The following is a 16,153-nucleotide window of genomic DNA, read 5'->3' as shown; positions in this document are numbered from 1 at the left end:
AGTGAGATTTAGACCAACATCCATGTGGTCCCTAGGCATTGGGTCCAATAAGCTCCTGATTCAGCAAAGCACTTAGGCATGTACTTAACTGCTTTGCTGAGTCAAGGCCTAGCCGAGCTGAATAAGGAGCCTGCCTCTGGCCCATACACTCTATCTCCACTGAAAGTTACTCTTATCTCTTACTTTGTCATTTCTAGTTTCTTGAAATAATGTGGTGTTGAACTGGTTTTGTTTATCCAGCTTATTTTTCACTGTCACCCATATCACTATCCAAGCTGGTCACCCCCTTTGCTTTGGAGCTGCCATTTCTACTTGCAGTGAAACAACACTCTGTTTTTATATTAGTGCCGTTCACATGAGGCTCTCAAAGCACTTTGCAAAGTTGATCATTATTATCCCCAATGTGTAGCTGGGGAAACTGAGGCACAGAGAGGTTAACAGACTTGCCCAAGACCGTGCAGAGAGTCAATGGTAGAGTCAGGAGTAGAACCCAGGTCTTCTGACACTCAATACTTTGTTTTACTTACTAGACATGCTGGCTCTCAAGAGACCATCAAAATCAGTCACCTCGTTGAATGGACAGCGTTATACTGGAAACCTTGGGCATGTTTTTAAAATGGTTATTACATTTCTCTGTAGATTGACTTCTAGCCTTCTTGGCTTTTGTGGCACCTATAATTTTGCTTTGGCATTTGAGTAAGATGAGCAGCTTACTTTGAGACTGATGTCTGATCCTAGTCTCCCCACAAATCCTTCAGTAGGGGAAGAGCTGCAAGGCCAGTGCAAACAATAATAGCCTTTCCTCCCAAATGAATAGCATTATTCTGACAAGATGTACTGTGCTATCCAGCCTATTTAGTGTAAGTCCTGTAGATTCGTCCCCATCCTGTGTACTCTGCACAGTACTTAAGTTCACTGACACTGCATAGTTACATAGGTAAGCATCTATGCAACAAAACACAGCATTAAGAAAGGACTACGAAACAGATTGACAAAAGTGGTGCTTCCTGTCTCTTGAGTGACCCAACTCATTTCACTGGAACACAGTTCAAAGCAGTTTGCAGCAATTAAAGTCTCCCTTTAACCAGGTCATGCTCAGAAGTTTCCAAACCATTTTAACCCATCTTATAGCTGGAGTGCTACCACAAAGCTGGCTGCCATTATAGAGCTAGATGGAACACCTACAGCCAGGGTTGGAAGAGTGTCCACTATGAACACCTATTCATGCACTCTCCCCATAATATAAAAAATTCTTCTTTTCAATAGTTCAAAAACTGGAATGGCTGGGGGGGCATAATGTTAAATGTAGCAGGGAAAGAACCGCACTTTGGATGACAGGAATAGAGTGCTTTGAGGCCTCCAAAGAAAACTGATTAAAATCCAGCTGAGTAATGAAGCTTTGAAATTTGCACTTTGCAGAAGGAAATGATGCACATTTGTATCTAGGGTTGTAGAAACATTGCATGACATTATATTGAATCCAGTCCTGAGTGCTGTGCACCTCACTCCTTCTCCAGCAGCTGAGAGAGCACCAGCCCATCTTGTCTGCATCATCCCCAAAACTTCTTTGCCAGTCATAGAGAGAAAAGACTAGATAGGGGTTGTCATCTCCCTGACCCCTGAATCTCTCTTGGAACAAGGGGAGTTCCATGAACCTTAGCTTGCAATAGCAGAGAGAGGGAGGTCTGGTCTGCACTAGACACTTACATCTATAGCTATGTCTCTTGGGGTGAAATCCACACCCCTCAGAGATGTAGCTGTACCAACCTAACCCCCAGTGTAGACAGCACTAGGTAGGTGGAAGGATTTTTCCATTGACCTAGCTACCACCTCTGGGGGCTGCGGGAAGCAGCGTGGGCTGAGGATATGCTGGCTACCACTTCCCGCAGCCCCCATTGCCCTGGAGCGGCGAACCGCGGCCAGTGGGAGCTGCGATCAGCCGAACCTGTGGACGCTGCAGGTAAACAAACCATCCCGGCCTGCCAGCGGATTTCCCTGATGGGCCACATGCCAAAGGTTGCCGATCCCTGACCTACGCTGATGAGAGAATCCCTCTCTTCAGCATAGGTAGCATCTGCTCTGAAGTGCTACAGCAGTGCAGCTGCAACACTGTAGTGTTTTAAGTGTAGACATACTCTAAGACTGGAGGAGGAGACACATGTGGGAGTATGTGTGCCTGCAAGTTGGCTGCCGGTGGCTTTAAAAATGTGGTCCTTAAAGTCCAACAAATGCAATTAAACCTGAGAATTTTATAACCTTCTCATGTTTCAATGGTATAAAAGCCCCAATACTATTATTTCTCTCATACCGAGAACAATAAACACTTAGGAAATATTAAAGGTGATTGTATACATTTTAAAAAAGATTTTTGTGAAATGGCTCAGTCTCATCTTAACAAAAGAGTTGAGTGTAAACATGAAGCAGTAGGTGTCACTCTCCATGCTTAAATTGTAATGAAAGAGGTGCTGGGGCTCAAGCAATTAGGTGCTGGGGTTCAAACAATTTTTTTTACTTTCATAACGGATGTGGTGAGCCCTCAGGTGCTGGGGGTATGAACGGCCAACCCTAGAGGTGCCAGGGCTCAGCCCCTGGCAAGCCCTGGTACAAACGAAGTACTGGTCACTCTAGAGAATGGCCCAACACTATAGCAGGGCAGTGAAACGGTGGTTCTGCAAGCATGCTTAACAATAATTAAAGTGCTCTGAAGATGGGAAAGCTGTGCAAGTGTTGCATATCCATTATTAATACTACTATTAACAAGAAAAGGCAAACACTTCCTGTTTGTTCCATTAGGACACTTTTTATCTTTGTTTTCTTCCCTTCTACTTAATACAAATCTTCGTATTTGCTAAGAATTTCTTTAGGAATACAGCTGTGAATGTTTAAAAGAAAGGCTTAGGAAAAAAATACATCATCATTTTCCAAACTTGCTGGTAACTATGCTAATGCTATGATTTATTTATTTATTTATTTATGTTTACAATCCATGAGGCAAGGAGACACCCAGAGATATAGGCTTTTAAATCAAAGCAATAGATGCCCAAAAGCAACGTCAACTAAGCAAGGATTACTGCTGGCCTGCAGTGGACTAAAGTGATTTGCACTTCCAGTTAAAGGTCAGCTTGAGGTTGCCTCAGGGAAAACGAAATGGTTTTCACAGTGGCCTAATGGCACCTAAAGGTATGTAATTCAGATCAATATACTGTGAAAATAAAAGAGCTTGGTTGATTGGAATAGCTTGTTCAGAGAAAGGTTTATGCCAGATTCATAATAAATTTAGAAATGATTATAGTTACACAATAATAGTAATAGTACCTAGCTCTTATATGTGACCAAACATTTCATATTGAATAGAAAATATTGCAATAAAATATTTACACTAAGGTATCATTTGCTCTTCAACAGAACCTTTCACACATTAAGGTTCTGATCCAAATCCCATTGAAGTCAATGGGAGGTGAGACATTTTAATGTGTAAAAACCATACAAGTACTACTGTTATAGCATTACTCTGGGAAGCTGGTCCTTTGTGTCTCAGAGAGCTAGTGGTGTCAAGTGGGTGAAACACTTAATTGGGAATCTAGTGACCTGGAGTTGATTTCTGGCTCTGTCACTGACCTGTTGGCCTTGGGCAAGTTATTTCACCTCTCTGGGCCTCTGTTTTCTTTCCCACCTTTTGTTGGTCATGTCTATTTAGATTGCAAGCCCGGTGCCTAGCACAATGGTCCCTGATCTCAGTTGTGGTCTGTAGACACTTGTAACAATAAAGTAAATAAAATAAATGCTGTATGAAAAATATAGGACAAAGCTTATGTTTAAGAGCAAGCTCAGCAATGGTTTATTCATGGTACAAAAATCACACATTACCAGAACATGATCCTTAGCATGATTATTGTATAAAAATGCTTTTTATCTAATCAAATGTTGGCAGGTGTTTATTGGATACGTGTTACAGGACATTGTTTCTGATTTTTGCATTGTTTTGATGACAGTATGCTTAGTGCTGCGCAAGACACAAAACAAAGGCTCTGTCTGCCCTGAAGCATTTACAGTCTAAGGTCCTGATCCCCAAAACACTTATGCACATGCTTAACTTCATGCATGTGAGTAGAAGGCACTTCTGCATACTAGTATATAGACAATCCATTTCAAATATCACAAAACTCAGAAAACTTGCCCTTTTCTTGCTGAAACTTTTTAATACTGCGTCCTAAACTTTTTAACACTGCTCCCTCAACTTCCCCAAATCTGATTTACCTGTTTTGACTTCTCTGGGGACTAACTGCATGTGTAAAGTTGCTTGTGAGCACAAGTGTCTGCCTTGGATGAATAGGGATATTAAGGCCCCAATCTAGCAAAGACTTCACCATGTGCTGAATTTCAAGCGTGGGAGCAATCCCATCCCTATTCTGTAGGCACTTAAGCACATGCCTAAATCCCATTGTTTTAAGTTCTTACATGTTTTTCTGAATTGAGGTCTAAAAGTTTTTTGGCTATTCATGTCCATCAAGAGAAGAGCAGTATAGGCAAAATTTCACAAACAATGCTCCAAAAGCACTGTAGTGAGGCAGAGTGGCCTCACTCTGGTACAGAGGGGTTTAACTCACCCGGTTGGGTGTAGCTCCCTTCGCAGGAAGTGCTAGGGCAGGACAGGAAGCATAAAGCAGCGCCCTGCAGCTCAGTTGGGGCTGGATCAGGAAGAAGGCAGATGTCCCTCCCAGGGAGCTGGCCACCAGCACAGCCCGTGAGCGGCAGCAGGGAGAAAAGGCAAGCCACTGCCCTGGGAGGTGGATGACACATCGTAGGGAGTGGAAGAAGGGTTGTCTGACAGCGACACTGGGAGCCAGGCCCCATGGACGATGGAGCAGCACCCCCAAGAGCCGGTAGGAAATAGCCCAGGGAAATGAGACTTGGCTCCTGTTGTGCTGCCAGGGAGGGAGACAGCAACCCCATGTTCCCCCCGCCGACTCACGACGGGACCAGGGACCTGGTGGAGCAGGGTGGGCTGAGTGCACATGGGGCTGGATGTGCACTAACTTTTAGGCCAGAAATATTGGCTCTTATTTGCTTGGCCCTCAACCAAGTGGCCTGAGCCATTGACTATGGCCAGCTCAGCCCTCATCCTAGAAGACGTGAGCCATACACTATTGTTGTTTGCTCCAGCCAGGAGGTTGGAGCTTTTGACTGTTTCAGTGCTCAGCCCATCCAGGAAGTGTTACTTAATCTGCCCTTCCCTGGGAGGTCTGAGCTATAGACTGTTTAACTGTGCAGTGTCCTACCCAGAGGCTGGGACCAAAGACCATAGTTGATTGCTCCAGCTAGGAGCCCTGAGATAGAGACTGTTTAATTGCTGAGCCCGCACCTAGAAGGCCAGAGCCATCGAGAGTTTGACTGTGCAGTCCTTGGCCAGGAGGCTGGAGCTATAGACTGCCTGCTTATTTGTTGAACCCTCACCCAGGAGGTTTGAACTGTCATTTGTGCAGTTGTGTAACCACCAGCCAGGCCATCTGACAGGGGGCGTCTTGGTCCTGAGTCGCAGAAGGCTACAGGCACCCACAGCTTTGTTAGGGCAATCGCTTCCTGGGGGGGAAGGATTGGAGAGTGGGAGATAAATTACAACACAAGATATTTTTCTCCCTCAGGCAAAGATACTGCCCTCAGGGCTGCTGTTATTGATTTGTTCTCTTATACCTTGTAAGAGGAGAAAAAATAGTTTACATGTTATGAGACTGGGATCATGATGTAAGGAAACGTAAGAGTGGGAGTCTGCACAGGGGATGTACAGGTGGGAATCTGTGAAAGAAAGGGAGGATGTTTGTGGCTGTGAAAAAGTGATGTGTTGACAGGTGTCAGTTAGTTCTGTCTCACGGTGGGGACTGATGAATGTACACACATTGCAAAGAGAGGATAAAATGCTTTTCGTTATGTTGTGCAAAGGAGAAATCCTGTAACCTGAGCTTCATACTCCTGCGTGTGAGTGGTTTTTATTCTTACAGATTTGTGTAATGTAATCCAAAAGCTTTATTTTTCTGGTTTGTGTGGTATGCTGTGTAGTGTGTATATCTTGTTTTATGGGGAAGGAGTTTGTGAGACAGAGTGAGGGAAATGATGACTGACAATGTAAATGTGTAAATGAGGGCCGGCAGCTTATATCTGTGCTTGCGGGGAAGGGAAGAACATGCTCTACAAACAAGAGACCAAATCCTAAAGCCATTATTCAAGCAATACCTATCAAATTAATTCATGATTGTAGCAACATTCATACACGAAGCTAAATTACTCTGGTAGTTGAAGCATGTTGCTGAGTATATCCATCATGTCTATTTTAATTTACAATATTCCTTTGCAAGTGGTGTCCTCTGTTATTTCCTCCAGATATTGCTCTCTAGCTATTCCTCATCAACAGCTGCCCCATACTAAAGTGCTCCTTTTTCTAGTGAGAAGGGTGGGAGATAGCTCCCTATGGAGCCTGTCAATTCTGCTCCTTCATTTGGTAGAGAGTCATTAGGAAGTAATGCAAGGTCCTTTTTTACTCCCCCAGGGTGAGAAAGCAAGGACTTAGTCTAAGATCCCTGTACAGCAATCTTATTAAGATTGCTGGGCTGCCCAAATAAAAATATTTATATAGTAGGCTTACTGATCTTTTAATACCTTTGAACAGATACATAGACATCACCAACTTTAGCTTCATCCAGTCCTTTAGCTTCCCTGAAAATGTCCAGAGCTTTTCTGGTTAGATGCTATGAAATGATTGCAATTCACCAAACAGAAATAACTAACTAATAAAAGAAATCCATAGTGTGTTTAAAAATATTTTTGCCCATTGAATGCCTCCAAATTCTACATGTTAGCTTTTCAAAATTAAGCCACCAGGTTCTAATACTTTGGTATCTGCATCTTGCCTGGAGCTAGTGATAAAAACACCTTTCATCCCCTGAAAGGCTGAGGAGCTGGCTTAAGCACACTGAACACACTTCGGTTATACTCAGTCCTTTATATAGGCAGTTCTGTTTACAATGACTTACTTAATACATTCCAAGGCCAAGGGAACTCAAATGCAGCACATTCAGACAAATCCTCCTTCTTTTAGCTTAGGCATCTGCCTTCCACCTCTTAACACATCGATCCCTTTTCTCCAGCATGCACACAGGTTTCTTCCTAAGGAACTAAATAGTAAGGACTTAATCCTGTGTAATGTTAAGGGTCCTTTGAAATGCACGGAACACCCTCAATTCCCACTGACTTTGTTATAGGACAAATTCAACTCCCATATACACACACCAGACAAAATACGGAATATTAAACCAAAGGAGAGATTAGAATGTTACCACACAGTTTCCAAGTACAAGTCTTCTAAACGCTGCACTAGGGATGCCAAAATATTGCAATGTTTGCATGGAATGACTGTAGGCTTGGATGTTCCCATCATGATAAGAACCTGTATAGAATAAAAACTGTAAACATTTTCTGGGCCTGATTCTTATCTCAACTACATCAGTGTAAATCCAGAGTAATGCCAATGAAGTCAATAGATTTACACTGGAGTAAGTGATATCAGCTTCTGTTCCTGTATATTATTGTTGGCTTGTCAAAAAACATTACATATACCTTTGTATCAATGTTATTCTTGCTACCTATATCGTATATTGATAAAAGCATGTATCTGTAAAGAACTGAGTCATTATTTAACATTCATTTGTTTGCTAGTTGAATGGTAGGGTGAAGAATGTTGTTTTCAAATAAATTTCTTTATTTTTTGGTAAAAAAATCTTCAGAATTAAAACAGCCCAACAAAGAAAAATAGATGATTCAGTGGGATAGTGCACCTGGTGGTCACTTCTGGCAACCGAGGGCCAAATTCTAGTTTAAAAAGAGGTAAGGTATGATAAATTATATGAAGAGCTGTGGGACGCTTGTTTTTCCATTGACCTTTCTTTCCGTTTCAACTTGTGTGAGTTTTCATTCCTTCAGTTATGCTTCGAGTTTGAGTTCAAATGAGACCCAGGCTAAACTAAGAACTTTACCTCATAGCTTTCACCTGGAAGCAGAGATCAGCCCAGATTGACATGAAACATGGTCCACGTTTGCCATAAAATTGTAACAAAACTTGAAACCAGGCTTGTTTTGCCTGATTTTATTACAGAAGTTTCTCACACCTTTAGTCTGATGGTCTCAGCTAGAATTGAAAAAAGTGAGGAAAAAAATTTCCAAGCCTAGATGGTCACATCCAAAAACATGTTTTGATTTGACTGTGTTCGAAACCCTTTTGTGTTTATGTTTATCTAATCTTATAAAATACACTATACTTCATTATCATATAATGTAACAAGTAATGCATAATCATTTATCTCATATACCCTGTGTGATGCTGCTCCCCACGTTTTTCATAGTAATATTATGATATGATTGTGTCTTAATCAGGATGTATTTTATGCAGGATAGGTCATGTGAGGTATCGCTGGAAAGGTTATGATTTACAGACTGTGATTATCCTATTTGTATGCATGTATCATTTTTGTATCTAAAGTTAGGAATATTGACTATACATCTGTACTACAAAAGTGTTTGCACCTGGGGAACGCCCATCAGACAGAATGCAATCAGTCTGGCTGGTTAGCTGGGGACAAGCCAATGGACTATTAGGGAGAACAGTAAGTCTTTGAAGATGCTAATCTCCCACCTTCCTAAGAAAGCTTCCCTGGGATGCTACAAAGAACCTCTGACTCATGGCTACTTTGACACTGCAGGGTCATGTGATCACATCACCTGGTACTGGACTCCATGATAGAATACTAGTATTTTTCCACTGTGAGAGGGAAACACACTGGAAAACAAAGGGTTCTCACCATATTTAAGGCAGGGAAGTGACTTAATCAGGGTTCTTTCTTCACTGAATTCCCGCCGAGGATGACTGCTGAAAACATCAGAGAAACAAAGACAAAGGGAGGGGAGAAGAACTGAGCCCAGGCTGGAAAGGTGTTTGGCCTGTGAAAGAAATATCTGGAGTTTTAAGCTGCAAGCAAGAGCAGTCTGCCGTCAAAAACCTCTGCAATCTGCCTAAAACAACATTTAGGGTGAGAAATTACTATTTATAACCAGTTTCTTTAGTATCTAAGCTTATATTGCATTTTTGTTTTATTTGCTAGGTAATCGGCTCTGATCTGTTTGCTATCCCTTATAATCACTTAATCTGTCTTTTGTAGTTAATAAACTTGTTTTTGTTTTCTCTAAAACCAGTTTGTAGAATTTATAATGGGGGAGGGGGTGGGGCAAAAAGCTGTGCATATCTTCCTCCACATTGAGGGAGGGAGCAAATTTCATGAGCTTACATTGTACAGTTCTCTGTGCAGCGCAAGAGGTTATCATTTTGGGTTTGCACCCCAGAGGGGGTATGCACTTGAGTACTGGGCAATTCCCATGCGGAGATGATTTCAGTGTCTGCATCCTTCTGCAGCTGGGTGTGTCCCTACCTGTGTGTGTGCTGGAGGAGGCTTGAAGCCTGTCTCAGCAGGTCAGAGTAAGAGAGCTCAGGCTGGTGGAACAGGCGGGCTCAGTGGTACCCCAGTACACCAGGTGGCACCCTGGATGGGGGGCAACCCATCTCACCCTGTATTATATGCATTTTACAAGACTGAATAGATTTTTTTTAAATAGAATAATTCTGAATTATTTGACAAATACTGTGTAAGCATGTCTAATAAATCTGCTCTAGCAGTGTAACTACAATACACTACACATGAATATCTACAGTTATGGAAAAAATGCTATATTGCATTATTTATTCTGAAAAATAGCATGATTGTATGACCACGTGCTCCTTCCCGTATGCAGACTTGTACTCATTACTACAAGATGCTACAAATGTGCATCTTAAGGCTTTATTTTTTAAAATAATATTGTATTATTTAAGAACATGTTTTATCAGATGTTCACGTACTAAATCATAATACATATGCACAAGGGGGCAGAGTTAAGGTTGTACATGCAACTATAACTAAAATATTTCCTGACTTTAGATCATTTAACTTTACAACTGTAATGTTGTTGTTTAGGTGTAATTTTTATGTACTGAACAATAAATACAAAAGGAACGAAACGTAAACACATCTGGTAATAAAGTTGTTGAAGCTGGGAGGAAATGCACATCATCATTTTGATGACAAATAAAAATAAGGACAGATCTAAATATTGTGTCAAGTTCTACCTTTAGCTTTGCTCAAGCAACTCCATTGACTTCAGTGGAGATATAGTGGGTGTAGATGAGGGCAAAAATTGGCTCATTCAGTTAAGAAAAAACAAAAAGCTTTTGTCTGTGTTTCCTTATTGTAACCACTTGATCAACAAGATATGGGAGGAGGAAAAAGCTGGAGTATTCATTGCAAAGAAAGGCTGTGCGTAGTGCTTTTATGGCACCACCTGCCTAGGAAATGTCAGGTCTGGATGTAGCAGGAAACATTGATGTGGATTCTCTTCTCCTTTTTGGATCATATTTGAGTGTTGTTTAATGTCAGTGAAGTTCTCTTGGTGACCAAACAGTCATCACCCTCCCTGTGCAGCCTGTTAATGTGAGGGCACTATTATTCACCTACTCAATTAACTGCTAAGGAGACGGGGAACTATGTGCCCAGAGGAGAAAATGAAGCCATCTTTATTTGCTGGCTAATCAAAATCCAATGGGTTTTTGAAAACCGCTTGAAATGATCATTAATTAGGAGGGATACCTGAATTTGGAGTTCAAACAAATAATAGAAGCATGGAGTATGCAGACTGATTCACAAGGCTGTTCACTGACTTAGCCAGTGTGCTTTCCAACTTCCATTTAGCTCAGAAAAGACAGACTGTATATCTGAACTGGACTGTGTCTGAACTATGGCTCTGTAATACACACAGGTGCACAGAAACCCACGACTATTATTTCCAAATACAGGGGCTGATTTTAAATTTAATTCTTCCCACATTTTTTTCTGCCAAATGTTTCTGAGCTGGAAAAGGCATCCACATGAGTAAGACAGGTGCAACTAGGTACCCCCGTGGTGTGAGTGGGTGAAGCTCTGAGGTAGGTCCAAATGGTCTTATTTGAGGCAGAGCAAAAGTGGGGGGCATAAAATCAGAAATTTGGTGTCTTTATAGAATAAGGGGACCAAAATGAAACTCAACGCATTCAGTAGTGGTCTAAGTGGAAGGCAAGAGGAGGGTTCATAAGCAATTGTGTATTGAAGGACAGTCCCCACTCCGACCCAGCAGCAACATTCTCTGACCTCATAACAGCCATCCAAAATGCTATGGGACACATCAAGCCGGCATTATAGAACCACCTGCTCCAGTGAGAGCAGGCACAGTCCAGGTACCACGCAAATGACTGCATGCTCAGTCTTGGCCATGGCTGCACAAAGCATCCAGGGCCATGCCTATTGATGGTCCCTGAGAGTGCACTAACTCCTGGGACTAGGGGATAGTGAGGGCAGTGAACAACAATACATGGGGTAGCACCTGCCAGCTTGTGTGAGAACAGGCTAAAAACCTGAGGCTGTTGCCCAAAGGTCACCTGGCTGCACGTACCAAACTCTGCATGCAACAGTTCTTGGCACCACAGAGCTAGAAATTGCATTACACAGAAATAGGGATCTGGTTGAAAAAAACCTAAGAGGTTCTGACAGCTCAGAGTGAGTCTGGCACCATTGTGATGAAAGCTGAAAGTGCAGAAATGTGGTGACAGAGCGAGAAATGTAGTGAAGCTCAGAGGTACTGAGTTGCGTGGAGAAAGAACTGTCCAGCAGCTGACAGTAAACTTGCCAGATCTCAAACTTGAGGACATGCACCAGAACAGAAGTCTGCCATTCTGCTGAGCATCGCTTTTCTTATTTTTGTGTATATAAACATTTAAAGAAATGAGTTTAACTGGCCTCTATATGACTTCCCTTGGGCACAGGCTTTTAAAGTAATCCTGCAAAACAACTGAAAGTCTATCACTACCTGGAAAGATTATACCAATTTAGGTGCAGGGAGCTATTTTCCCACTGCCATTCCTTCTCCTCCTCTGTATGCTCCCAGGGATGTTTCCACTTCCTTTCTCCTGTGCCATCCCTTATTTCTGTTAATGAGTTAGAAATACACTGGGTCCGATTCATTTCAGGCTGCAGAATGAGGTGCAAACTGTATCTTCTTGTACCAGACTGGTCTACTGCCTTGTAGGATGGATTTGGGGAAATTATCCTTGGAGGAGAGCAGTCTGACTGTCTTTGGGGGGATACACAGAAGTCACATGGCAGAGGCTTTGGTGTCTGCCTTTGGGCCCTCAAATGGAGAGATTTTGGACACCTTGCACTGCAGCAACTCCTCCTTTGCAAGGTGGATTTCCTGTAACTGGGGTCTCTCTGACAAGGTCTGACTCAGATCCCTAAAAGAATCTGATCTAATATATTTAGGAAACCATTTAAAAATGAATATAAAGGCTGCAAAGTGCAAACCAACTTTTCCCCCTTCTTTATACATATACATACAAAATGTTGTGCAAACCAGCTAATGTACTTTGCACTGGATTTTTATTTTTTCATTAAAACTGCGATCCAGAACTTATCTATATGTTGGGCCTGACCAACAGCAATGCTCCCAGTTACACATGTAGGAGCAGATCCTGGATCTATACATTTCTCCATAAGGCGACATATACCAAAAGAGTATTTGCACATTGTGTTAAGGTCAAGAGGTTTTTGGAAAAATAGAAAAAAGAATGGGGCTCTATTGCTGGTGTTTTCAGGAGAATTTCAGTTCAGTCCTCTGTAAATAACAGAAAAGCTCTTTTTCTAGCTGAGCTCAAGTCGTGGTTGGTTCTGATTCTAAATAATTTTGGCCAGTAAGCTGGTGAAATTTTCCAACAAAATACAATTTTGTTTAGACTAGTCAAAGCTAAGTAGGATTGTGAGACATTGCAGATTGATTTAAGCAAGCTGAGTGATTGAGCAGCATGATGGAAGATAAAGAGAGCAAAAATAGAGTCATCCTAAAAATAAAAGAAAATAGCTAGAGTCAGAAGAGTTGGGGAATTCCTCACCCAGAAATAGGTTCTGTAACACTGATAGGTCTAACCTTGACTCCTATCTTGAGGATAAGTCCAAGGAATAGTGCTATGTAAAGATATGCAAAGAACTCCATGTGGTTGCTTTGCAGAACTCCTCATTTGAGACAGACTGGAAGCTGATCCCAGATGATTATGTCTTTTGGTTTGAATGTATCTTGTCACTGACCTTCAGGTTGCAATCCTGTCAGACCATGACAGTGAGAAATCCAGTCAGAGACATTTCATAATGGTTCTTTCAAAGACTGGAGAATCAGTTATGTTAGTATCAGAGAAGCAAAAATGGGTGTTCATTATAAGGGCTTTAGCTCAAGCGTGTTGATCTGAAGAACAGTTGATGGTAATATGTGGAAGGAGAACTGGCTGATCACATGGTACTGGCTCCTCCTTGTTTCCACTTACTAAATCCTATTGAAAAACTAATGTAGTAAATGTTTTTACTTTCTATGTAGGCAATGGCTGTAGTTGCAACAGGAATGGAAGTGTAAGCATGGGTTAAAAGTTAGTTTTTCCTGCCGCTATCCCATGCGTCACGCCCATCCTTGCAAATGATTTGATCAGTGGTGAGAGGACAGAAATCAGGACATATTGATAGGACAAGTAAAATCTTCAAGTATCATGGTTTTGAAAGGAGAATATTGAAAGAACTGCCAGTCATGGTTATAATGTTTCTGTTGTCTTATGAGCAGTATGGGGAGAGTTATGAAAAGCTCAGAATTTTGAGGTGTAAATGTCTTCAAAATACAAAATAACTTCAAGAATCCATGCTTCTCAGTCATTGACTGTGTTTACATATTCATTAGGTTGGGTAGAAGGGAAAAAGACCCTATAGTATATGAACATGGCGAAATTCTGGGCCACGGAAGCCAATGGATGTTTTGCTATTGACTTCAGAGGGGCCAATATTCTGTGCCAAGTTCCCAGAAATGAAGTCCCACTGCTTGGAAACTCTCAGGCCACACCCAAAAATGCTGCTACGTTTTCCATGCTTAGGTAGAAGGTTGAGGAATTATTTTTTGATACATTTCATTATGAAAACTGGGAAGGAATAATCTGTGAATTTAGCATTTGATATGATCATAATATATTGCATATTATAATAATAATTAAACTTTTATAGTGTGATAGCACCTAAAAGCTACAGCCTGGTAGTGCCTCTATGTGCTATGCAAACAGGGATGTCATTTCATTAAAAAATCAGGGGAAGGGGAGAAGTCTCAGTGTACAGAACATTCTCTGCGTAGGATAAAAGGTATCAGGTATATATAGGATATAAGGTGAAATATAAACATTAATTAATGTTGTAACACAGTCCCCACAGGGCTTAGACGTGTAAAGTATTTAGCTTAGCCAGATTAGGGTTTAGGATTTAGGATCAATTCGCATAAGTAAGGTAATAATAAATCTGCTGAGCTTGTATTTGTTTAATGATATGCTGATGTTTAGAATAACTGCTGAGTTTGGATAATAATGTCTACACATAGACCGTAGACATCACAAGATGACCATTGGTAGTGAGGGTGAAATGTTACTATGGTGATAAGGTGATGTAAGTATTAATGACTTTAAGGGGAACTAATGAGTTCAGCCTATGAAAAACAAGACACTCCAAAAGTAGTGGGGTGTGGAAGTTCAACTAAGGAAAAGGAGTTAAAAATGTCATAAATATGTATGAACCCCAGTGAGCATCTGCCTAACACGTTATAAAAGCTTTTATCCTGGCCTGCTTGCTTCGGTGGTGGTGGGGTAAGGGAGATGCCAGGATGATGGCTACTGGTGGAAGTGATGTTGATGGTAGTGAAGCATGGTGTAAGTAATGCAAATATTATTCATTCTGTACTGGTCTCTCTTTCCTTTACAAGCTTGTTTGGTTAGTTAGTAAAAGTAATTATTATAGAAAGAGTACTGTGTAGTCTCTGTTATGCCCTGTGGGGTCCCCTTCCATTCATAACCTCTCTACGGTAGTCAGTCTTGGGGGCTGAACTCTCACAGATTAAGGTGTACATGCTCACTCTGGAGTGGGTAATTGGTGAAAGTAACCCATAACTATAGATAAGACTACATCTGTCCCAAATAGCATCACGAATGAGGAAAAACTAGGCAATTATTGCTTTCCTAGTGACCAAGTCCAAAGTCGGGATGGGGGCAGGGGAGAAGGAGAAGGGTGTCAGTGGAAGTGGAAGACATAATGAAGCATATAGACCTACAAAAAGTCTGGAGAGGGGGAAACTGCCCTCCTTGCCCCATAGCAAATGATGGCTATGATGTACAAACATAGAATAAATGATAGTCGCTGCCCCAAAGAGTTTGCAATTTGAAAGACAAGGTGTAACATGGATGTGGCAAACAAGCAGGCCAGGCTGGGATGAGGTTGACAAATGAATATAATAGGAAGTGCACAGTTCACATAACAGCTTGATGGAAGAAGCTCTCATAGTATAACATCATAGGGGAGGTACTGTAGTGTTCATTGCTGCATACTGAGTTCCCGATCCTAGCCTATTTGAGATCTTTGGGAGTTTTGCCACTTAATTCAGTAGGAGAAAGCCTGTCCTATGTCTACACTACCGTGGTAAGTCGACCTATGCGACGCAACTCCGGCTACGTGAATAACGTAGCTGGAGTCGACGTACCTTAGTTTGAGTTACCGCAGGGTCTATACTGCGGGGGTTCGACAGGAGAAACTCTCCCGTCGACTTACCTTACTCTTCTCATCGGGGGTAGAGTACAGGGGTTGACCGGAGAGTGAGCTGCTGTCGATTTGGTGGGACTTCACTAGACCCGTTAAATTGACCGCCAGTGGATCGATCTCAGAATGTCAATCCCGGCTGTAGTGCAGACATAGCCTAAGTATTTTCATAGCTCGTTGTAACTGGTTTAATAACAACAGAGTACCCTGTGAAAGTAGATAATATAATAGGCTCCTCCTTCTCTTACTGCCCTACTTTGTTTGGTATTTTTAACAATAGTGGTAGTTTCAGCAATTAGATCAAACACTGTAGATAGATGGGGTCTTATCCTGGGTGTGTTTACTCAATTCTCATTATCTTAAATGGGAGCACAGGACATTCAGCACAA

Source organism: Caretta caretta, chromosome 3, assembly GCF_965140235.1.
Source record: "Caretta caretta isolate rCarCar2 chromosome 3, rCarCar1.hap1, whole genome shotgun sequence".
Classification (NCBI taxonomy): Eukaryota; Metazoa; Chordata; order Testudines; family Cheloniidae; genus Caretta; species Caretta caretta.
This window is presented reverse-complemented; position numbering follows the sequence as displayed.